This window comes from Cydia fagiglandana, chromosome 11 (assembly GCF_963556715.1).
Source record: "Cydia fagiglandana chromosome 11, ilCydFagi1.1, whole genome shotgun sequence".
In the NCBI taxonomy this organism is placed as follows: Eukaryota; Metazoa; Arthropoda; class Insecta; order Lepidoptera; family Tortricidae; genus Cydia; species Cydia fagiglandana.
Window position 1 is genome coordinate 782951 of NC_085942.1, and position 26604 is coordinate 809554.

A 26604-nucleotide genomic window follows, 5' to 3' on the forward strand; every position below is an offset into this window, starting at 1 on the left:
ATGATTTGCATTTTTTATTTTGGGTATGGGTTTTATTATTGATATCTTTAATAGGTCCGGAAAGGTACCCTCTCTAAAAGACTGGTTAATTAAATCTGATAGAGGTCCTATTAATTCATTTTTACAGTATTTTACTAGGGTCGGGGGTATCTCATCGAAGCCAGAAGTAATTTTATTTTTAAGTTTAGTTATTATTTTTTCAATTTCTCGCTCATTTGTTGGGTATAAATACATAGAGTTATTCAAAGGTGAAATTACCGGGCGACCTTTGGGTATGTTATTTTCTTGTATTTTTCCCACAGATATAAAGAAATCATTAAATATATTCGCTATTTCTCGGGGTTGGCTTATGATTTTGTCATTAATTTCCAATTTTATATTAGTTTCTTCTCTTTGCATTACTTTATTTGTACGTTCTTTAATAACTTGCCACATTGTTCGAGTAATATTTTTTGATGAATTTATTCTCTTTGTGTACTGATTTTTTATTGATGCTTTTATTGATCTTTTTAATATTTTTTCATAGTTTTTATAATAGTCATGTAATACTTTACTTTCAGTCTGTGATATTAGTATTCTTAGCAAACGTTTATTTTTACAAGATGTTTTTAATCCCTTTGTGAGCCAAGTCTTTTTGTTTTTGTTACCTACTTTTATTGTTTTTTTCGGTATATAGGTGTTGAGAAGTGTCACTAAATGTCCGTGAAAAGCGTTAAAATTTTGATTTATATTTTGGTCTGGTTTGATGAGAGCACTCCAATCTGTCGTTTGTAGTTGGGCTCGAAATAGTTCATTACTTGTGTGATTAAAAATTCTTTTTTCTATGCGCATTGATTGATTTTTAGTCTGATTTGCAGTTGTAAGAGTGACAGTAATTGCTTTATGGTCTGAAAGGCCAAAATCCTTAACACTATGAGAAAATAGGTCTTTGTCAAAGTTGGTGAACAATATATCTAAACAGGTAGAGCTAGTATTGGTAACTCTAGTTGGTTCTTTAACAAACTGTACAAAATTATAGCAATTAAACAGTTCAATCATATGTTTACTTTGGCTTGAATTACTGAGAAAGTTTACATTCAAATCTCCACCAATTATAATATTTCTATTACAATATTTAATACAAATTATTTTTAATAGCTTTTCTAATTGTGTTGTTACCGTATTCATTTCTCTACTACTATTTGGCCAATAAAAAACTATTATCACCAAATTCATGGAAGGAATTTCTACTGCACCGATTTCAATGATACATTCTATTGACAATTCTTTTAAACTTTCACATTCTATATATTCTATACTTTTTTTTAATAATATGCATACTCCACCCCCCTCATGATTATTTCTACAAAATATGCTTCCAATAGTATAATCTTCAAAAAGTAATAAGTCACTTTTTTGCACTGTAATCCAAGTTTCTGTTAGACATACTATACAAAAGTCTAATTCTTCTGTTAGCGCTTCGAAATCCTGCAGCTTGTTTTTTATACTTCGTATATTTTGGTATAAAATTGTAAAGCTTCTTCCTTTATTTAATGACGTTGACGATAGGAAAGAACTGACATCCGTTAAATCTTCTTTACAAACTTTTTGAGGTTTTATTGGGATTTCAGGAGGAAGTAGAGTTACGAAAGGACTGGCGTTGAGTTACGTTGTCTGGGTTTACATCATTGGAGCTCGGAGAAGTGTGAGGGATGACTTGCCGGCTGGTCGATGGGTGATTGGAGACGATGTTTCCTTGTCCTCCTTGTTCCAGTGGTTGTGAGTCAACCACCAGGCTAGACTTACTCGTATTGTTATTGTCTGTTTTCGTATTCGATGGTGTCGGTGGTGTTCTTGTGGGGGTTGTGGCGGGGATTTTTTCTTCCCCGTTTACAAAAAGCCTGTTGTTTTTGATTATAGCGTGCTTACCTTCGCGTCGTGCACTAAGCATATATTCTTTGAGTTGATGTCTTTTTAATAACTCTTCTCTACTCATGATGTCAGAAACAGCATAACCACTATTTCTGAATTGGAATGCATTTTCAATTAGGTATCTCTTCATACGGCTACTTATAAGTTCGATAATTATAGGGCGACGGCGGGACCCTGGTTTGCCTATCCGCTTCACCGACTCAATATAGCCATTTATATCGACATTCAGTATATTTGCGAACATATTGCTAATGCGAAAACATATATCTGGTTCACTTTCTCTATAATGTTCGTCAAGTCCATGTAGTACAATTTTTCTCTGGTCATTGTAAGAGGTTGTTGCACTTGAGTTCTCGAATCGGCTTTGTAGCTCTCTCAATTCTAATTGGAGTTTTTCATTTTGCTGTTCAAGAGTAGTTATTTTTTCTTTAGTGCTATTGAGTTGTTGCGCCAGGTTTTGTTGCTGTATCTGAATAGTATTATTTGTATGTGTGAATTCCAGTGTTAACTTGTTAATCGCTTGATTTATTTCTGTCTGGATCATTATTTTTATTGTTTTATTAAATTCCGACAATTTCGAGTCCAAAATTTCATTTGTTTTAGCTAATTTTGAATCTAAAATTTTGTTGTTTTGGGTTAATTTTGAGTCCAGAAGTTCACTAATTTGCTCTAAGGTAGCGTTTGTATTTTCACTTCGGGGCGAACATTCCAAATTCGTATTGCTTGGTGTATGTGTCAGATCGTCCACCGCGATGCCATCTACTGACATGTCTGTGTCGTCCATAGTGGACGTGTCTAAAGTCTTACGAACTGGTGTGTGGTCGTATTTCCTCCTTGTAACGTTTTCGCATGACGGGCAGCGCCATGACCGTTTAAGCTCATGCTGTTTTTCTCTGAATGCAGCAGACGTTATCAGTAGGCATTGGTAGTGATATTTATCTCTGCATCCGACGCAAGACAACGTCTCGCTTTCTTTTAGAGGATTTGGGCAAGCCACGCAATTCATTTTACCCTTTTTTAAACTTAAAATTGCTTTTAGCGCCTTTTGCGGCAAGTAGATTTATATAGATTTTTAGTGATCCCTGCGGCGAGTAGCGGAACTAGAATCTGCATATGCTTTATTATACCACTCAGTAAGCCCAGCGGCAATTGTACGTATACAGTAGCGACACCTATGGCCACTAAACGGAATTAACGTGGAACTGTCGGTAGAGCAGATCAATTTATTGTAGTTATTCTACTCTCCACTAGATGGCGCTACAAATAGTCGTTAATTTACAGTTTTTATTCCTTTGTTTGATAATAATTGCGTTTTTAGTGGAATTATGTCCTTCAAGTTTGTTAAAAATAGTTGACACTTTGTTAGATATGGTTGTATGGCATAGAATACTAGACTTTCACTTTTAGAAAAATAGTTATTTCCACAAAAAGGTCACTGTTGTTATTTTAGTTTATTACACAGTTTTTCGCACTTTGGGTCTATGTTCACTTCACACTTTTATTTTATTCGGTGTATTGGCATTCAGAGTTTGTTTTTATTGAGTTTTTATATAGAAAATCACGGAAATACATTTTTAAAAGCAAATTCAATACAGAGACGATGTTTATCGTGACGGCCAGCGCCATCTGCCTCACTATGTATGAACTTCTAGGACTTACCCCTTGTCGTTCTGGTAGCTCACAACGTTAGAAACAAAAACAACATTTCGGTAATATCACTTTTAACTGCATTTCTATTTCAATTTGCATTTTTATTTGTGTTACTATGGCGGGTACATGATTTTAAAGTAACAACCGCACGTATGAATCTCTTCGAAACATGATCTGGAATGACGATGCAATTGCATTTTGTCGTTAATATAAATAAGTTAGAATGTCTTAAAAATAAAGAAAAAGATTTCCGATACCGGGATTCGATCCGCCGGCCCTCTGTACAGCAGCCGCTCTGTTTACCACGGAGCTACGGTGCCTTTGAGATAACACGCGAAATTGTCGGATTAGTATCGGCCGGTTCTACGTCACTAGAGTACGAAGCCGCGAACCATTCACGCGCATCGCAACCTGAACCCTATTGCTCCAGTAATAATGTCTAAATATAAAATGACCATTATTTATGACCTCTGATTGCAAAATAATACATCACAATATAACCACAAAGTAGCCATAGCAAATTTGCGAATCGGGCATATTCGTTACTTTATTATGGTGGCCATTATTACCACATCACATAAATTGGCCTGTTAAAATTTACGAATTTTGCATTTCCGTGAGTTTGTAAGGTAAATAATTCGTTTGTACCTTTAGAGTAACTTACAATTAAATATGCGAATCAGGCGTTTTCGTAAGTTTATAATAAAATTATTTTTGTACTGTTTACTTGAAACGCATTTTTGCTATTTTTTATACCACGTCCGTAGCTAGCTTCAGAGTTAGACCCTTTAACAGCCTGTACACTTCTTTTTTTAGGGTTCCGTACCCAAAGGGTAAAACGGGACCCTATTACTAAGACTTCTCTGTCCGTCCATCCGTCCGTCCGTCCGTCCATCCGTCCGTCTGTCACCAGGCTGTATCTCACGAACCGTGATAGCTAGACAGTTGAAATTTTCGCAGATGATGTATTTCTGTAGCCGATAGCGGCTACAACAATAACAACAAATACTAAAAACAGAATAAAATAAAGATTTAAATGGGGCTCCCATACAACAAACGTGATTTTTGACCAAATTAAGCAACGTCGGGCGTGGTCAGTACTTGGATGGGTGACCGTTTTTTTTTGCGTTTTTTTTCGTTTTTTTTTTATTATGGTACGGAACCCTTAATGTGCGAGTTCGACTCGCACTTGCCCGGTTTTTTAAGAACCGGGAAAAGCTCGATCTCGGACTCGTTCCACAGCCGGAACCCGCAGGAGGAAATATCTCTTGAACTGCACAGTGCGCGACCATTTAGCTACTAGTTTAGGGTGTGAGGATGAACACCCTGCCGACGGCGAGCGGTGCGGTGATAGAAGCTGGCCGTTGGCATCATGTCAAACTATTATTCAGAGCATAGACCATCGTACAAGCGGTAGAACAAATACAAGGAGGTAAAGTCTCTCCTTAGACTTAATACCGAGGCTCAATACCGCTTGTGAGTTTGGGACTGTTCATTTTGTATTAGGAAGGGGGCGCTTTGGCACTGGAAGTGTTAAACACAACTTCTGGTATGCTGTCTGGCCCGCTCGACTTATAAACGTTGAAAGATATATAGCAGCTCCCGCCGAATATTTCTCTGCGTGATAGAGATTTCTAGCATAGAGTCTGATCAGGGAGTCGTGACACAAGCTATTTTTTTTAAATTCTTTATATGGCAACTTTTTTTCCTATCACATAAGCTGTCAGTTTCAAACTGTCATTTATTTTCATAGTAATTTTATTGCCAGGTGCAGTTCTTATTGAAATTCCCACGTTTTTTTTGTGACACGATTCGCTGGTCAGATTCTATGAGTACCGCGGGATGGTGGGCGGCACGGAGCTATCGTTGTCATTCGAGGCAGAATTCGAGGCAAAAAGAGTACCAAAGATCGGTTTTCTCTTTTACACTGTGAGCCAGAGCACCGTCAGCTTTTCGCAGTGGTGGTAAAGAAGACTGACAAAAATTCCTTCGGCAGCTTTGGCAAGTGCTTAGAACGCGCGACTCCCCACTGGGTAGCCCGCTAGATTTTCAGTAATCCTGCCAAAGAAATCGTATTTGGCTCTGATAATGGCTTTTTTACTGGACCTCGAGGCAGCATTTAATTTGCGTTTCACATCGGAGACGTTCGGATCCTTATTAGCTACGGCCTTTGTCCAAGCCCTGTAAGCGGCTTGCTTGCAAACTGTAGCTTCTTTACAGGGATGGTTAAACCAAGGACGTCTCTTTGCTCCCGCACCTATTACCGAATTGGGAATGAAACAATCCATTTTTGTATTGCTGTTGATGCCCCAAAAAACCACCAGTATCGTCTCGGGGATATTGGCTGCGCAGGATATTCTGATGTGAATCAGAGCTGCCTACACGGGTACGACGCGTAGAATTCACGCAGTCCGTTCCAATCTGCTGATTTATACTGCCGTACGCGTCGTGAGCTAGTTGGCCGTGGTGAACATAATTTTATAAAAAAAAAACCAGAGGCAGTAATCGGATGAACCAAGAAGCGCGTTCACTGAGACGGAATATCCGTCCGGACGTGTGGTCTGCAGAAGGTCTAGTAGAGAGCTTGTATGGTATCGGTTTTCTCGTGGGGGAAATTACCAGTGGCGAGAGTTCATAGGCCAGAGACAATTCGTAAGCAGACCTTCCTGCGTGGTCGGCGGACCAGGACCCAAGCCAATCAATGTAGTAGGCGTTGAAATCCCCCAAAATCACCGTAAGACCTGTACAGGCACGCGTAGACGTGAGTGTGGCCACTGTAGTCTACGCACACGCACACCCACAGAACTGACAGGTCAATAGCTGTCTACATAGGCATCAAGGTGGTGACAGCAGACATCCTGCCGGACATACACTACATATCCCGGCGTATCTCATGAACTTGTGTTCAAGTGTATAGCCGGGATATATTTAATAAGTATGCAATATCTGCCGGGCAGGATATCTGCGTCTCCATAAGAAACACGATGGTCGGCTGCACAGATTCTAGGTGGTGATGGACTGGGATGGACATAATTATAATAAGGCCTTGTCAAGTACGTAGGTAATGGTTATAAAGTCTGACAAAAAAGAGTAGAAATTAAAAAGTGGCAACACTGTAGTAAGGTCAGGTTTTTCTTAGATTGATTTGAAAAGGACGACACTACAGTATTGCCACTTTTTAATTTCTACTCTTTTTTGCTTATAAGTGTTTGATTATGCAAAATATTCTTGTTGAAATCAAAAATAAATACAGATTCGCAACTCAATTTCTATACAAATGAATAGGAAGCATTCACATACACCAGAGTAAACACACGAAACTGTCATTTTCGTAACTTTACCTCGGTCCAAATGTTTTAAATGGATTTATAATTTGCCAAAGTGGTACTTTCGTGAGTTCACCATGGTGAAAAATCTTATCTTTTTTTTGCTATCTATGGAGATGCAAAATTGCGAATGTGCTGTAATTCCCAATTCCAATAAAATAATGCATATCTGACAAATTGATCATGTAACACATGCATTTTGAACACAGTGTGTGTATACTATATCAATACAACTGCAACGACTACTTCAAAAAAAACAAAATGGAATTTTTAGGAGCTTCAAATCGCTCTCCTCAAAAATGTGTTTTTTACAGTTATGTTAGTTTAGCATGGGGGCGACGATATGCCCGATTTTACGATCTGCCGCCGACATATACATATATAATCCCAATTTTACTCATATATACAGGACAAAAAAAATGCATATACTCAAATTGAGCTTACCATCGTACGCCTTTTCCAGTTTTTCCACATAGTGTCCCTTAAGTATTTCCAATCTTTCTCCATTATTCCTAAATCATTTAAATTTTGTGCTTTCTCCTTCCATTTGTTTATTTACACAGTGTGCGTCAATTTATCACTATACCAAAGTTTTTGTTTTCATTTATGAGGTTTATAATATAATGGTCAGTTTAGCTTGCAAGTCCATTGTAATGTCAGTTGGTATGTAAATGCTCGTAGATAGATCAAGATCACTATATAAATATAATTGATGTAATTCTTGCGTATAAAGTGAAACTACCTTCAAGATTGAAGAAGCAAAATAAATTGTCACATATTTGTAGTTGTAACATTACAATCTTTGGCTTGTATATTTACAAATCAACAATTCTACAATTATGTAACTGTCGTGACATACCTTTATTCTTTGTGATACGCTTTAGCAAAAATGACATATTTGTATACTGCAGACTTGTAACGAATACATATTTGTAATTATTGTGGTACATTTTTTTGTTTACAATTCAACAATTTTGTCGAATTGTATACTTGTAAAGTTTTGTGGGATAGGGCACAGATCACGCCATGTTTCTCGGTCTTGCAATAGCTCTCGCCAGTCGCTATGGCCGAGGTTGAGCAGGTCTTGAGCAACGACGTCGTTTCTGCGGTACCTAGGACGTCCAATCGGGTGTCTCTCATTTCGTTGTCCCATAAGTACGCTCTCTTCACGGCACGATCCTCTCCCATTCTCTCTGTGTCCGAGCCACGGAAGCTCAGCCGCTTTGGTCTCTTCAATACCCAAATAGTTAAATCGGAACACATCCTTATTTCTATGGCAACAAAGTTATATTACGATATATTTGGCTACTTTAGCCGTCACTATCTATTTCATACTGACTGCAGTACATTTGCTTTATGAATGTGTAGTCGCCATTTATATGATGAAGCCTTTCGATCGGTGTGATAAAGCTACAGGGTGTTTTTTTTTTCTCGTGTAGCGGGCTCGATTTCCGGTTCAACCATGTTATTATTTAAAAATCTATGAATGCAGTTTAAATTGTTTTTTAAATTAAAATAATATCTTCTTTCAGTAAAATATCCTATCTACGATATTTAAGGTACTTTCCCTTCATGTCCCATAGTCTTGGGACGCCCTATATATGTATAATGCTCAAACTGCATGCGATTAGCGCGCTAGCGTTACGTTTAATTATTTTTATTACTTAGTTGACGATGATCCTTGTGTCATTATGCAGCCGTGCGATGGCCAAGACATTATACGTATTAAAAATTTAAGATATCTTATTGATCAAAACAACCACCCGTTGGGTCCCACAAATTGTAAGGCGTCACGGTAGATCTCGTCGGAGATGGCGGGACGAGCTTGACGCTTTTGACAGAGACTGGTGGGAGACTTCTGAGGATAGGGATACGTGGAAGAATAACAGGGAGGCCTTTGCCCAACAGTGGGACAATATAGGCTAATAATAAAATAATAATAAACGGAGAAACCGAGGGTTTTGCCTGTGCAATTGCGGACGAAGTTATCATGACGAATAACTACCGGAGATATATCCTGAAGGACTGTACGGTCGACATTTATCGGGCATGCCGCCGTCCCGGAGAGTCACTCAGGCATATTATCTCCGGTTGTTCTCATCTTGCTAACGGCAAGTACTTGCACAGACATAACCTCGTAGCCAGAATTATTCACCAGCAGCTTGCCCACCTATACGGCCTTGTGGACCGCGAAGTGCCGTACTAAGTACAAGTACTCACCTGCGCCAGTTCTCGAAAATGGTCGTGCACGCTCTATTGGGATCGATCTATCATCACTGACAGGACTATTGTAGCCAATAAGCCTGACATCGTGCTGATAGACTGATCGCAGCGCCGGACCGTGCTCGTCGACGTCATCATCCCCCATGATGAGAATCTCGTGAAGGCCGAGAAGGACAAGTCCAGCAAGTACCTAGACTTAGCTCATGAGATTACCGCCATGTGGGATGTTGACTCGACGATCATTGTTCCGATAGTCGTGTCAGCGAACGGTCTCATAGCGAAGAGTCTCGACCAACACCTAGAGAGACTCTCGCTGGGTGGTTGGATCAAGGGTCAGATGCAGAAGGCGGTGTTTTTGGACACGGCGCGTATAGTACGCCGGTTCCTCACTCTGCGGCCCTGACCACCGGCAGCTTGGGCCCTGCCCCGCTGCCGGCGGCACCCTAGGTTAGGTTTTTTATAATGTGTTTATATGTATTTATTATTGTTTTGTAAGTGTTTTTATATTTTATTTTTATATTCATATTATAATTAACCTAACTTAAGACGAAAAATTAATAAACAGAATAATAATAAATATTGATACGGTTTAACACCCCCTGGCACTGACTAAAATAACCGACTTGGTTTCACATAACATCTCAAAACTTTTTTGTAATAGAAGAATTGCATTGCGAGACTTGCATCTTTTTACATGTAATGTTTTTGATGAGATTACAGTTTCTGGTTTGGACCATGCATGTTTGTCTGTCAAGTTGTCGCGAACATATCGCGAACCGGCTAATAGCTGCCAGCGTCATGGGGTAGATGGCGCTCGCAGTCACGTTTAAGTTAAAATAACCGCTTCTAGGTTATGGTGATTTTTTGGGGAGACAAGAGGGTAGACGCCGAACGATAGGGATAAGACGAGGTTATGTGCGAAGAAATCTACGGAGGGAGAGAATTATTTTGCTTTTGGATCAATTCAACGAGTTTCTTATGGTGTTATAATATTAATGATGTGTCTCTTGTAAATTGTGAACAACGTATATCAGTAATCAGAGTGAACAGTGATCCGAGGGAATTGTTGATGGCTAATATGAACTTATGGTAAACTAGTGAGGAATGGGGTCGCTATAAGGGGAGGTTTGGAGGCGACTACGAAGTTCAGGAAACCAGGTGGATAATCAGGTGAAACTAATTTTATATGTAAGTAATAAAGTAGGACACCAGCAATGAGTGAATCGTCATCTCACTAACGTCCAGGCCTCATAGGTATGTCGTATGATTACATATCGTTGACCAATCTCAGTAAAGGCATCATCTCATTCGATAGGTTAACAACTGTGGTGAGCTTGACGACACAAGTAGTCCTCGACTCTGTAATAAGCCTTCAACATCAATGACTTTTTTGAGTAATTCTTAAGAGCTGGAAATGGTAATCTTAAAGCATCCTCAGGAAACTTGTTATAAAAATGAATGCATTGCCCAACGAATTACTTCTGTACTTTACGAACACGAAACTTTCTGATAGCAAGCTTATTTTTATTTCTAGTATTATAGTTATGGACATCAGAATTCTTAGTGAAGGAGTCTAGATTCTTAACAACATAAATAATACTATCATATATGTATTGGGAAGCTACAGTTAAAATATTAATTTCTTTAAAAGGTTCTCTTAATGATTTACGCACTCTTAAATTATATATAGAACGAATGGCTCTCTTTTGTAAGACAAATATAGTCTGGTATGTCAGCTGCTTCGCTGTTCAAAATCCTATACAAAAATAGACATAACCCAAACGCGAACCCTCGTCGCGGTATCATATGACTTACACTAGCGGTTTAGAATTTGAACTTCAAATATAAATAAACTTGAAATTTACGCAACAAGACAAAATAATTACGATAAAAAATTCTCCAAATATAGAACCTAAGTAATTTAATAACTATCACGTACACGGACAGCCCCTATTATAGATAATAACCCGTACACTAATTCATAATAGCAATTCATCGTTACTCCGAACCGACGCGACGACGTGCACAGGGGACTTACGGTGTGTTTTCGAAATTAGAACGTTATGGAAGCAGCCAGCTTAATGACCAGAGATGGACCTTATGTTGTTGCAATAAGAGTTACAAATGGTTAGTTAGTTCACGGTATGGACGGTAGTAGAAACGTGCACGCTGCGCCAAAATGCTCGGGCGTGGAATATTAGCCGGCGCCCGCGGGACATGTTTTAATACTTACAATGGCGGACCCGGCGAACTTTGTACAGTCGCCGTCAGATATAAAGGAGCAGGCAAGGTGCTCACAAATATCTGAACACGCATCTATTATTATAGTAATTTTCAAACTCGAGGCGTCATATCCATACAATTGATAACCTAAAAACGCCAAATTTCAAAATTGTATTGAAATGACACCTGGGTACGCGGGCGTTTTCAGAAATAAATATTGAAACCCTGATTCTTTCACATCTGGCCCCTGTTTCACCAACGTGACAGGTGCGACGAATTGTAAAATCACTGTTGCTGACGTCACAGGCATCCATGGGATACGGTTACCGCTTACCATCGGGCGGGCCGTATTCCTGTTTGCCACCATCATTGTATTATTAAAAAAAACTTTATGATATCGGAAAAAACAGATATTTCTCTTGCTAAGTTTATGACAATTGTCACAAGAAACACTACAATTGTCACGAAATTCCGACATATAACTCATTACCTGTCAAGAATTACCTACAATTCTTCTAAATCTTTGACAATTGTCAGAAACTTCACAGGAGAAATATCTGTTTTATTCCGATATAATAATTTTTTTTTAAATAATACAATAATACAATAATACAGTCTTTTTTTTAGTATTTGTACACCTTAATCACCTATAGGTAGTATTCTTTGTTTTTTGTTGTAAGATTGTACTTTTCTTTTAATTCATCATGTAATCACGATTATTTTCTTTAGTGTTATGCACTGATACTAGTGTTTTAGTCGTTTTAGAAGATAATAATAAAATGAATGACTTGTTATTGAACAGCACGTGTTGTACGACATGGCCTTATGTCATCTTGACATCTCACCGGCAGATGGCGCTGATTGCCCGTCCGCCCATCCACTCTCCGCCGCCAAGTCGCGTTCTGTTTTATGATGGGGCCGTGTCGTACAGCTGCGTTCGTGACCCACAAATGGTCTCACCGGAAGATCAGCGCTGACTTTTGGGTTAGCATTTTATGCTGAGGCGGGACCATTTCGTGGTAAACTATTTATTTATTTTATGTTTAACTTTCTTTGTTGTTATTTACTTGTGTATGTTATAGTTTATCACGAATAAATGAGATGATTTATGATTTATGATTTATGATTTATGATGGTGGCAAACAGGAATACGGCCCGACCGATGGTAAGTGGTAATCGTAACCCATGGATGCCTGTGATGTCAGCAACAGTGATTTTACAATTCGTCGCACCTGTCACCGATGTGAAATTGGGGCCTGGACGTTCTTGGGTTCATTCTACTCAGAATCGACAGCATTCTCCATCCCACGATTAAAAAAAGATGTCCCAAAATATCACTTGTATGTGCGTGACGTAGTGGAATGTACAATTATCATACAAATTTTTGGGACATTTTATTTTATCATCAGAATTGAATATGCTAGTGATTCTGAGTTGAAAGAACTCAAAAACACCGGGATCTGTGAGAATCGGCTTTTCGATATTTATTTCTGAAAACGCCCACGCCCATCGAGTCTTAAATACGTTTACTAGAGTGCGTGTTCAATATTTGTAGTACATATATCTTGAGGGCGACGGTAAGTTCCGCCAGTCAATGAATGACCAGAAACATCGGATTTTCCCAATGACGCCCCGTTATTTTAATAGCTAGAGTCCATCTAAGCTAACTTAGCATCGACTTGACAAAGTGAAGGAGTGTCATTATAAATGTCGTATTTCCATAGAAAGTTTACACTTTGTCATTCAAAATGCCTACTCTGCTAACCAAGGCAGAGACAAATTCAACAAATTAATAATAGTTAAAATCAGTTCAGACGTTCTAGAGTTATAATAACTAGTAGTTCGCCCCGAACTGAGAACTCGCGGTTAACCAAAAATTTTATATAATATAGCGATTGATTTTGTTGGACATATTTAGGTACTCGTCTAGTGCGACATAAAATAATAGAAAATAAATGAGGGCGCCCTTTTCTACGTAACTGTCTCATTTTTGACGTAAAATGCTTACACATGGCAACAATTTAGTATGGACATTTTTGAATTCCATTTTATTAAATTTCTACTATTTTATGTCGCACTATTAGGCGGCAATGGATCATTTTTCTACTGACAAGATTTGCTTGACCATCTATATATAGGAGAAAGAGAGCCCTCTCGTGGAACTTTTTTGCATCAATTTTACAGAAACATCAATGTCAATATCAGGGGAGAATGGGCATAAATAGCGTCTAAGTATGTTGCGAACGTAAAAAACTTCGACTTTGAAGAAAGGCTACTTATTTATTAATACACGAAAACAGGTTTATTAGGTTATTTTAACTCGACTGTTGATGTAAATAAAGTACCTATCGTATGTTGTTCTCAGCAACTGTGATGGCGTATGAAAACTTTGTTTCTTTTAACATTGTAAAACCGAAATTTATTTATGTGAATTATGTCGTAGTACAGGCAATAAATACGGTGTTAAGTGTAACGTTTTGAGTTTTATTTGGCAAAGTTGTTTTTTTTGTGACAATCGCCTCCATGGCAACGAAGCCATAAATAGTCAATTCTATCAGATGTCTTAACAAAAAAAATTTTGTTTCATGCTCTGGATACAAGACTTTTAAGACATTCTGACGAAATAAAGTAGATCCATATAAAAAAAAAAGTTCAGCGTTAAGTAATATAGATGGCGCTATTTTTTCGAATAAAGGGCTTTGTATACGGCTGTCCCTCCCCTGGATTCAAGTCACCACCATAGAGATTAAAATAAACTGTATCTGTGCTAAGCCGAAATATTTCCTGTCAAATGTCAAATACTTATATTATGTTTATTTTATTTTATTTTTATTTTGCTAATTATTTGAACATGGTAAATTTAAAAACAATATTATAAAAGTGTAAACCGAGCGCTTTCATTTGAAACTAAACTCGACCATTGCAAATAAAATGACTAGAATAGCAAGAGCTCTCACAAACAGCTTTTTGGCCTTCTAAGCTCTTCTAGCTCAATTAACCCCTTGATCGGGCCTGCTCATAATTTAATGACTAAAATATAATGCCCGCGACTACACATTTACCCATTTTTATTTAAATCAGAACAAATTTATTTAAGTTCTTGAGTATCAAACTATCTTCTGACAGTTCAGCTTAAAAACATCGAAATGCCGGGACGTGCCGCTAGCCAGCCGCGCGTTCAAAGTCAAATGTAAGAATAATACTAGCCAGCCGCGCGTTCAAAGTCAAATGTAAGAATAATATAAATAATATAAATCATGTTATAACTGTTATAAGTACTTGCCTACTTGCCTAGCAACTGTTCCTAGATAGTGTTCTTTCTAATATCGAGGTGTCCTAGGAACGTATTGTAAGCGAACCCTAAAAAGAAACAAGTACTATAAATCAAATTATTCTCAATGCTTCTTGGCAGTCTCGGCACGCGCTCCTCGTTATGACGGGCTTAAAGCTTAAAGCGATTGTCGCCAATCGATTCAGGCCAATGCACTTACAGTAGGTATATTCGAATCTAAATCTAATACTATTTCGTCTATTTTCATACAGAATGGATTCTTTGTAAATGGTTTTTATCTTAAACATTTTTCAAATGTGAAGGACTATTTATTTTGTCTATTGGGTTTGACCTTAGGGTTATCTTTTATTTATCTTTGTTGGGTATTGTCTAAATACGAGAACATTTTTGGACTACTCACAATAAATTATTTTGAAGTTTAACACGCTTTCCAAATACCTATATTTCTAAAAGTACCCGCCCGATTCGGACTTTAAGGTACGTCAAACATTACGGGTTGATACGAAATGGATTAAATATGTCAGTGTCAAAAGTGACGTTTCTTCGTGACACTGACATATCTAATCCATATCGTATCTAGCCGTAATCAGGGGTGCGAAACTCCTGACTTCGGTCAAACTCGGCTCCGCTCGGCTCAGCATTGCTCCGAGCAATTATTAGGCTTGGCACCACTCGACTTCCTTTTGCGTGCACGACCACAGATAAAACACCACTTACACTTGATTTGACACTTGATTTTTGACAACCCTAAATAGCCGAAAGGGATAGTGCCATATATTAGAAAGAGACAGCATGATTCGACCCTGAACCGCTATCAAACTTCGTTTTTGTAGGAAGTTTCCTTTCTGTACGAGTACTATTAATTATTCTGTGCCGTAATATTTAACGTATCGTATAGTTCGAATCGGGCCGTACGTATTTTTTTACATAAAGCTTTTGGGGAAGTTTGACGACTAGTTTATCCTAATATTTATCCTTGCCAGAAGAGAGATGGTATGTTTTAAATCGTAATGTTGTACTTAAAATTCATCATTCATCGGAGCATCGTTAACAATGGGGTAAGCGCCATCGACAATAAGGTCCCTTTTCATAGATAACGTCACAATTTACGAAGAGATGAATTGCTGTCTCAACATGATAAGTATATTATACCATTAATATTGAAGTTATAGCAAGCAAATCTTGTCAGTAAAAAAAGGCGCGAAATTCAAATTTTCCTCCTTCCTTTCGCGCCTACATTGTTCAAATTTGCCACCTTTGACAACTTTTGACCAACTATATTTATGAGTAGGTTAATTTTTAGTGCATTTTTTATCTACAGCAAATTGTGATAGCACGATTCAGTATCGCCAAAGAGAATAGATAGTATAGAGGGCTATTGCCAAAGTAAATTTTGTAGTCACGGTACATTTACTGCCATCTATCGACACACGATTAAAACTTAAAATAAAATTGAAAATGTATAAATTAATCAAAATATATTTACGGATAAATGATTTTTAATTTTTATTGTTCCATACTGACCCATGTTCTTTCACTGATATGTGTTAAAATTGTTAAATATCAAACGGTGTCGTCAACGCCATCCAGCCGAGAATAGGCCAAAGGTGTGAGCGCCATCTATTCGAGAATGACTTTTCCTTGATTTCCGAGGCACGTTTTTTTCTTAGACATTATTTATCTTATACGGTGTTATATATTATATCTCTGGTATCGCGAATATACATAAGTATAGTAGTTAATCCTACAGTTTAGTTGTGGAGGGCAGGAAGTTTCTGGAGCGACGCACCGTTGAGGCTTTTTGTCAGGTAGCGAGCAGCGGAAAGAAGCGGCAGCGATTAATCCAAATAGTTCCTCGGAGCACCCCGTTAGGGGTCATCCATTACTTACGTCACACGTTTAGGGGGTGGGAGGGGGTAAAGAAAATGTGACATGTTGTGACATGGGAGAGGCCAGTCACAACATTGTGACGTCATTTTAACTTCATCACTATTCATCAGTAACCGAAAATTAATTTTTATTTTTTTATTCGCTGTACATTTAAATAATGAGGTTTTGGAAGTACCTAGGTAATTTTCGTTCCTAATTGGTTTTGTGTTATAAAATTGCTAATATTTCTTTTCCCAAAAATATTTTTTATAAAAAAAATAATGCCGAGTTAGTATTGCAGATTTCGTTGAAAACAAAATTGCCTAAAATGTGACGTCACACCAGGTGGGGAGGGATTTGTAAAATGTGACCAAGTGTGACAAGGAGGGGGGGAGGGGTCAAAAAACCTAGAAATTCGACGTAATTAATGGATGATCCCTTACTTGCGATAGAAAATGCAAATCTCTACGCAGTTACCACTACCTGCTATACGATAGCTAATTTAGTCTACTTGACACCGTGTACCGGGTACCGTTACGTACCTCATTAATGTAACTGGCCACCGGCCAATAACTGGCCACCCTGAACTAAAAATTATATTCGCCTTTTTCAATAACTAGCCAGCCTTAAATAACTAGCCACCTTATACTGAAATTGAAATGAATTCTGTTTATAGGTGAATAGAATTCATTATTAGTTTAGGGTGGCCAGTTACTACAGATGGCCAGTTACTGGTGAATTGTATCATAAATCACTTGTGAATTAATCCCGGCCTTACCCTATTAGGGTCATTAATGCACTCGTTACGGGTCGCGTGGGTAATGAGATGTAATGAGATAAGTAGAACAGCGACATCCGTTGAATAGTTTGGTAAAAAAGCACCTGTTACACAATAGCTACTTAATTTACCTACAGCCGTATTCGAACAATGAGATACGTCAAATACTAGATATTGAAACGATATGGAATAGTCAGTGTCAAACAAGTGTCAAAAGTGACGTTGTTGTTTGAAGAAATGTCAATTTTGACACTTGTTTGACACTGACATATCTAATCCATATCGTTTCAATATCTAGTATTTGACGTATCTCATTGTTCGAATACGGCTGCTAGTCTGCTTGACAGTCGGGACACGGTATTGTAAATCACTCGTGGATTAACCCGGCCCCGGTCGATTACGGCCATTAATGAGGTCATTAAGGCCCGCGTGGGGTAGGTAATTTGGATATTAGCATACGGTTTGCGGGGGCAAAAATACAGTACCTACTAGTAATTAAGTAAGTACATACCGGGTGTGGCCTGTAACATGGGAAAAAAATTAACACACTCCTCAAAGTGACCAAGCGGCGTAGCACGGTGGCGTTTTTATCCCTTGTCACCATACCTGTCACGTTCTAACAAGTATGTAAGTGCGAAAGGGACGCGCATAGTGATAGTCGATAAAAATGGAACCGTGCTGCGCCCGCAAGATTAGTTGTTTGTCACGATTTAAACATAATTCGCAATACATAGCGTCCTTAGAATAAACTTTAATGTGCTATAAATCAAAATACAAGGTATTTTAAAAAGTCGCTGATCAAATGTTGGTCAGTCTGAAGAGTAAGTACAGTCACCTGCAATAATATGTTACACAACCAAGGCTGCGAAAATATCTGACACGATCTTATTTGTAGAGCCATAAAAGCGTGTCATATATTTTTACGGCCTTCGAAGAGTACCATATTATTGCAGATGACTGTACATCCACAGTTTTAAATTTTTGCTCATGTTACAGGTCGACAGGACACACCCGGTATATCTACTCAAATGTTAACTTGATAATAAACCCTAGTTATAAATAGATGAAGTATCAATACTTATACTAGATTAACCAAAGTGGCACTTATCTTGTCCTTGTCAAATCCAGGTATGCACATTAGTATATTCGCATAGTTTAAAATCTAGGAGTTTATATGTGACGTCCCACGGGTAAAGGTACCTTATGGCGGTTGGCGCTTACGCTATTATTAACGCCGCTCCAATATTATTGCGGCGCTATGTGACGTAAGTGGCAGCCGCCATAATGTACCTTTTACCGTGGAACGTCACATATTATGCTATGTATATTAATGTTTAAAGCCCAATTAGACCATCGTTCACGATAATTGGTGCATGGAAATGACTTGAAAGTCATGTGTGAGATGCGCGCCAATCAAAGACGATCGTTACGGTCGTATCAAAACCATAACAAATTGATAAATTAGAATAGTATACCTACTTTTTGATAAAAATAAACGATGAAAAAACTTTGAATAAAACATAGAAGGTAGGATTGTATAGAAGTGGTATACGCGTGTCACCGTGAGGGACAAAACATACGCAAATGCGACACTGTGATTGGTCGAATTCATTTGTTGCCCACCATTATCCATACTAAAAAAAAGGTGGGGAACAAATAAAATGTGAGACTGTGACAAGGACAAAGAATAATAGCTCTTTCGCTGCTACTCCTACTGAAAGATACATAAGACTATCCCGTTCTGTCAGGTACCCCCACCACTCATGCCAGATACAGGTATATCCTAGATTCATGGAATAAAATGACTAATCGATTATTGGTATTGTTTTTTGTTGATGTTTTTAGAGTAAAGTAGGACTTAAAACTGGTTTTTCACAAAATAAACTGTTTGAGAAAAAACATTTATCCATTCTCTTAATTAATTGATTCCATAATTTTATCCTGAAATCCCTATTTTTCATTTGAGATGAACGATGTCATGCGACAATGCAAATACGTTATTATATAACTATTTGGGTTACTTTTTTTGTTGCAAGTACCTATTATAAATATTTTTTAACCCAGTCTGGCCACTTACAAAATATAATTAGGTATTATAACAATTACAATTATATTTCATTGTTATAATTCTCTGAGGGACGAAGTAAGTAAGTATTGTGACCGTTTCTCTGTACATGTACATACTGACTTTATACCTACATTATATTTTTTTCGCAATGTGATGTACATTAATCACAATTATTAGGAAATAATGTTATATAGAAGCTTTTAACTATAGCTATTTATTTGCGCTAAGCCAAATTATCAAAAAATCTAAATAAAATGTAGGGCCCATAGCTATGGTTAATACTAATGGAAATCGTGTACTTAAATATAATTATGTATTTTGCATAAATTAAATATCCAGCGAAGAAATTGTGGATTTCGTTAGAATGTGGAAGCGATCATCCATTATATCGTGCGCTTAAGTGCAGTCAGCAGCAGAAGTAGCTACGGGGGCCTAATGCTCAAAATGATCTGCACACGGACTCTTATGTCAATAGAACAGGGTTCTGTGTAGATCATACTGAACGTGTTATTCTACTTACACCACGATACGATTACGATATGTTTAAGATCTAACCTGTCAAATTTGACATTTGCGCGATTCTGGAGATACTCTTGAACGATTTCCACAGGATATGACTTAGAGATCTAATTCACACCTAATAGATATCTTACTCTATCTAACGTAAAAGTGACATTGGTTGCCCAAATTGCGCTGCAAAAGAGAACTAGTTGATATCTAAACTATAACGTATCTACAATGAATCTAGTACGTGTCGTCTCTTGTGAATATCTTGAAGTTCGAATATGGCAGTTAGCTACTTCTGCTGCGGATTGTAATAGTAAGTAAGTAAGGTTAGTAGGTAAGTAAGGTTGACGAAATATATAGTGAGCCGATCTCTCGAACAAGTTTGAACAAGATCGGCTCGTCTTATTATTCAGCTGATTAAAAATTGCATAACACCATCCCGACTTCCCCTCCGAAAAAGCAATCAGTTTTACGTTTATAGAGATTAACTAGCAAAAGACTGGCACTGTTCAATTATTCGAAACTCGAATATTAGCCATAACCAACCTTATGTTCTAAGTAATAAAGTCTATATTTAAAAAAAAATTGTGAAATCTTTTTCACAGTGGGTATTTTATCAGAGTGGCACTTTAGGCACGTAGGCATATTCGGAGACGTGAAAGATGTGCGCCCGTTAAAAACCTTCTGAAAATATTTGTTTTCGATCTTTCTTGGAGTTCGGGAAGGAATTGGGAACTTTTTGTAACAATGCGAGTTGGTAACTTTTTATGATACGTAAAAGTACTTTAGGAGCGTTTCGTGAGTATTTCACTCAAAAATTAAAAAGTTAAAAACATTGCAGTCTCGCTTTTGGGACTGCAATGTTGCATACAAATTCCATTATTTGTCGAGTTCCAAACTTTTTAAAATTTGAAATGGCCATATTAAATGAAGGCACAGGCCCATTAAACAGCCAAACAGATGATTAGTACCGCGACTATTTAGTTGTCTCAAATAGGTTGGCGTATTTTCGGCAGAAAAATACACTTCTATTTTTTTATTAAAAAAATTAAAAGGCGGCAAGGGCTTTTTTCTGTGAATATATATACGTAAGAACTTTGGTTTTGTAAAATATTTCAATGATATTTATATTTCTTGCACCATTTTTGAGAAAAGCACTATATATGACTCGGCTGGAAGGCTACTTGCTGGCTTCGGATTCAATTAAACGGACTCCCAAGGTCGTCCGTTTAAAACGAATCCTCAGCCTGCAAGTAGCTACTTCCGAGCCTCGACAATAATGTACTATTACAGTCGGAACTGTCTTTAAATGGTGAATACGTAATAAATAACAAATTATATACCGACACTAGCGTGTGCGCGCGACATCGACAACAAAACATTTTTCAAAATTTTTATCCCCATTTTACCTCTTTATTGTTTTAATTTAAAATCATTTCTCGTAATATATTAAAGAATATTTAAGATTCTGATCTTCTGCCTGTACCTCACACTTTTCAAGCAAGGCAAGCGCTCCCTTGTCTGTTATACAGCGATATTCGAACAATGAGATACGTCAAATACTAGATATTGAAACGATATGGAATAGATATGTCAGTGTCAAACAAGTGTCAAAAGTGACGTTTTTGTTTGAAGAAATGTCAATTTTGACACTAAACTTGTTTGACACTGACATATCTAATCCATATCGTTTCAATATCTAGTATTTGAAGTATCTCATTGTTCGAATACGGCTGCACTCCCTCCCTGTGCGGTACGGGGGCGACGGGGTAGGACGACTAAGGGTAGCGAGGAAAGTGCGGGCGGTCGGTATACAGTGTGGAAAGATAAGTCGGGCCCTGGAGGGAAACTACCTTAAATCCTTAAGCTGGATCATTTTACTTATATGAGACATTCCTTTATTTTTAAAAAGAAACAAAATTGCATTCTGCATTTTCTAAAACTCGCTTGCCTCGCCCGGGACTCGAACCGACTAAAAATTACAAATAATAAAATATCGCAATTTTATTCTACTAGTCGATACAGTTAATGTTAATGATAACATTTCTCCAAGAAACATTAGGTCTTACACTCGTCTGTCGTACAAAATATCCATAAAATCTAATATTTAGTACTCAAGATTTTTTTAGACAAGCCAAATTGAAGAAAAAAAGAAAAATACTTTTAATGCTACTGCATTGTTTCTTTTTTTAAATAAAGGAATGTCTCCTTTAAGTAAAATGAGCCAGCTTAAGAATTTAAGGTAGTTTCCCTCCAGGGCCCGACTTATCTTTCCACACTGTATACTCTATACTCTATAGTATTTGATCTATATCATGGAACTGTTATAGAGATATATTATATTACAGTATTTTTATTGCACATAAAATTTAAAGTACAAATGGCAGACTATTCCCATAAGGCGATCTTATTCATACAAGTATTAAGTTAACCCTTAATCAAATATCGGGAAATTATTTCCCACCTCATTCTAATTTACGAAATATTTTTTATCTTTTTAATGGCAGCACTCAGCGATACCAACCATACAGATTTAAAATCTTAGTAACATTTAGAATTTGAAAAATGGCAACCCTTTTCTAATGGCCGCCATTTGTGACCATACGTCAAAGTCAATGTCAGTTGTCGTGATTTTTTTTGAAATAACACAGTTTTTTTCGTGTTTTGAGGTTAAGTGCGAAAAAAAAATCTGTTAAGTGCATACACTGAATACTATCATAAACTAGACTTATTTTTCCTGTGTTTTGCTTGGAGAGAATTGTGATAACGATATGATTTAGCCAAGATTTTAAGGTTTTAGTAAGTGGGAAATTACTTCCCATTGTTTGTTCCTGAACTTACAATTTACAAAAAATTGGTAGGTTTTTATTAAGTGGGAAATTATTTCCCAGTGTTTGTTCTCCACCCAAATTTTTAATTAGTTTCCATATATAAAAATTTATGCCCATTTGTCTGTTACACAAAAAAAATGTGCTTTCTTTTTGTTTTCTTTTTCTTTGAATTATTTCTTTGATTTTTGAAGATAACGTTAAAAAATCATACTTGATCTCCAAGCAAAGCCGGGGGCAGTTACTAACTAGTAAAAAGTTAGTAACCATATCGAACAATGGGAAACTATTTCCCACTTCATTCAATTTGGTATTCCGTAACGGATAACGGGAAATTGTTTCCCACCACAAAAACCCCCCTTCCCCCCACTTAAATTATTTTAATATATTTTTTCGTAATCTGCGCACCTAAATTACCTAAAAACCAATCTTAGTTTTCAGAAAACTCATAAAAAGTGTTCCGTTTGATTAAGGGTTAACTTTAGTTTTACGTATTGATGTAAAATATTTTAGAGCCAGTTCAACTTTGCTTACAAAATTTTATATTTTTATCTTGACTTTTCTAACCCATGTTTGTATATTTACATTATTTAAGGTGGTTCGCTTTTCATACAAAATTCAATCAAAGCTCATTAAGTAACTACACACTATTAGTACACAAATATTTCCGCATTTATCTTCTTTCGAATATTCGTTTGCGCGAAATTAACAGGAAAACAATGTTTCATACAGAAATCATGCAAAAATCATAGTTAACTTTTCATCAATTTTACGTATGTGTGTGTCACAAATGTCGTGTACAGATACATATGCGACGTTGCCATACCATTTCCGACGTTGCCGGGCTGACCACGGCTCGAATTTGGAGTGCCGTCATGTTTAGTGCAATTTTGTTGACACTGATACTTGACAGGTAGTTAATTGACCTAAGCGAGAAGTTCGTCAGCTTAGCTAAGAACTATCATGGCGTGTTAGGCAAACAGTCGCTTTTTTGCTTGCAAACGGAAGATTCCCGGTTCGATCCCCAGTCATATTGTATGCTGGAACATAACTTTTTGTATTTTTGTTACACCTAAATTTCGTATTGTTTTTTTATTTTTATTTAATTTTTCTTATTATCATAAATCGATTATTAAGTATGGGCTACACGTATTCTTTTATTTTTACAAAGATAATTAGAAATTATACTCTACCTAATCTCTCTGATTTTTACAATCAGGACATCCTCACTGCAATAAAAACCGGGCAAGTGCGAGTCGGACTCGCGCACGAAGGGTTCCGTGCCATAATGCAAAAAAAAAAACAAAAAAAAACAAAAAAAAACGGTCACCCATCCAAGTATTGACCACTCCCGACGTTGCTTAACTTTGGTCAAAAATCACGTTTGTTGTTTGTTACGGTTCGTGAGATACAGCCTGGTGACAGACGGACGGACGGACGGACAGCGAAGTCTTAGTAATAGGGTCCCGTTTTACCCTTTGGGTACGGAACCCTAAAAAGAAGTGTATAAAATTTCCTGTGGTTAAAAATAATGGATTTTGTCTATGAATGAAAAACACAATTATTACTATAGTTTGTTTTTTTAGCATTAGAAATAAGGTAAACAATCTTGACGTGTCTTTTAATTGAAAAACACATTTTAAAAATAAGTTACGGCAAATATGTAACAATTATAAATCTAATACGATCATTTATATTCTTCTGCTTTCATAAGTAATCGTTTTTGATTTTTAAAAAACCTGATAACACTGAGTATGTGGGGGAAGCGCTGCTGGCCTAGCGGAAAGCAATTCGGAGGTCGCGGGTTCTAACCCCGGCTCGTACCAATGATTTTTCGAACTTTTGTACGAAATAGCATTTGATACCTACCTATTTATACACCGATACCTATTTTTCGGTGAAAGAAAACAATGTGAGGAAACCGGACTAATCCAAATAAGTTTACTCTCTGGGTTGGAAGGTCAGGGCAGTCGCTTTCGTAAAAACTAGTGCGCATGCCAATTCTGGGATTAGTTGCCAAGCGGAGATTGAATATCTGGGAGACCGACCAAAGCTTACAAAACATAAAAACTCAAAAATTCGCGTTTTCTCATAGACCTAGCTAAGAGATCAAACCCCTTATAGCAAATTTCATCGAAATCGTTAGAGCCGTTTCTGATACCATCCAAATATATAAATAAATAATTATATATCTAATAATTGCTCGTTTAAAGGTAAGATAACACAAAGGAGAAACAAAAAGAAACTACCTACTCGCACCAGTCTTGAACCCCAATCCTCTTGCACGTATTTCCACGAACATACCGTTACGCTATTGCAACATACTTACGTTGTGTGAAATTGTCTACTACAAGGATCACGGAAACACTGTTTGCATGTGTGAGTAATAGTAGGAAAAAACGTGACAGCAACATTCCGTCGAATTAAAAAGGTGGTTTTTGCACAATGAAGTATTCAATGTTTATTTTAATAGTTCAATATTTACTTAAAGAGTGCGCGAAACATACTTTTAAGTATACAAATACCAAGACCATTTCACAAAAAAATTAAATCTGAAATTTTGCAAAAGTGGTGCCATCTAGCGAGAGTTAAGTTTTGAGTAACCTAGGCGAACCACCTTAAGTACTATTTTAAGCTGATTATTATTGTATTAATGTTTTGGATATTTTATAATGAAATAAACTTTATCTTATCTTATTCTATATCAACGATTTTCCTAAACCCAGACGTATGTGTGTAGAACTAATAGAATCGGAAGCGTAAATTAGAACCTAAACACATGTCCCGACAAAATGCCGACAGCGCCAATAATGGGAACCTATCTGTCATCGACACGACACCGGACGCCGCGCCATCGGGGCACGGAAACGAAGGCGTGCCCCAAAAATGTCCGCCAGGGGCAATTTCCTGCGCTTAAGTTGAGGGTGTAGAAATACTTGGGATAAATACTAGAACTCATACAAGTAATGTGTTATAAATACTTGGTAAAGAAGAAGATGCTTCGCATGAGGAATTTCGTGCAATGACCCGACTGTGCCAGTCTCTATCGCACGTTTACGCGCATAAAACGCCCTGCAGCTTTATAGCTTTGGCAGACTTATATATTCCTGAAATGAGGGTTCATCATCATCATCATATTAGCCAGAGGACGCCCACTGCTGGACATAGGCCTCCCCCAAAGAGTGCCACAATGACCGGTCTTGCGCCACCCGCATCCAGCGGACTCCCGCGACCTTTACCAGGACGTCAGTCCACCTTGAGTAGGTCTACCCACATACCATACCTACCGACGGGTTCATACCTACCGACTGGAATTAGTTTCGTGGTGGTATGAGATGGGTTAATTTAGGGGTCCCGCTGGTCACCTTTAAGAGCGTCTGCCAAGCACTTCCGGTAAAAAAAATACTGACAAATTTTGCTTTTCTGTACCAGTAAATTTCTAACTGCTGCCATAAGTATTATTTCGGTATCAGATGGGTTAAATCAGTCCAACTTTATCACACCGGAAGTGGCCTTCTTTTTTGTACTTTTGCAAGTTCCGTGTGGTAACCGGAAGTCTTCATGAAAGTCTCATAAATAAAAAAATAAATAATTCTTTGAGAAATAGTAACTTAGGCACAGATCATTAAACAATAAACAAGTAAAACGTTTACAAAAAAATATATCTTGAGTAAGATTTTGTTCATAACTTCACCTTTTTAAAGACCAAAAATAAAGCATAGATTACCAGAGAGAGCTGTAAAAATGGAATAGATTCACAAATTTATTTAAATCGGCTCAACGACCCTACACTGCATTACTTGTCACTGACAAGTTGTCAGGGACACGACAATTATGACTTTCTTTGCTTAGCCATCGTCAGTTAAAAAGTCACTGCTATTTTTACTTTTAAGTATAATTTCCCTGTTCCAAACCCCATCGCTCGGCTA

At 37.3% G+C, this 26604-nt stretch overlaps 1 protein-coding gene across 1 annotated transcript in view; it reads left to right on the top strand.

Moving 5' to 3' along the window:
• The window catches only part of LOC134668629 (uncharacterized), a 347587-nt gene that overhangs the window by 201415 nt on the left and 119568 nt on the right, over window positions 1-26604 (top strand). The gene's annotated exons all lie outside the window — the stretch shown is intronic.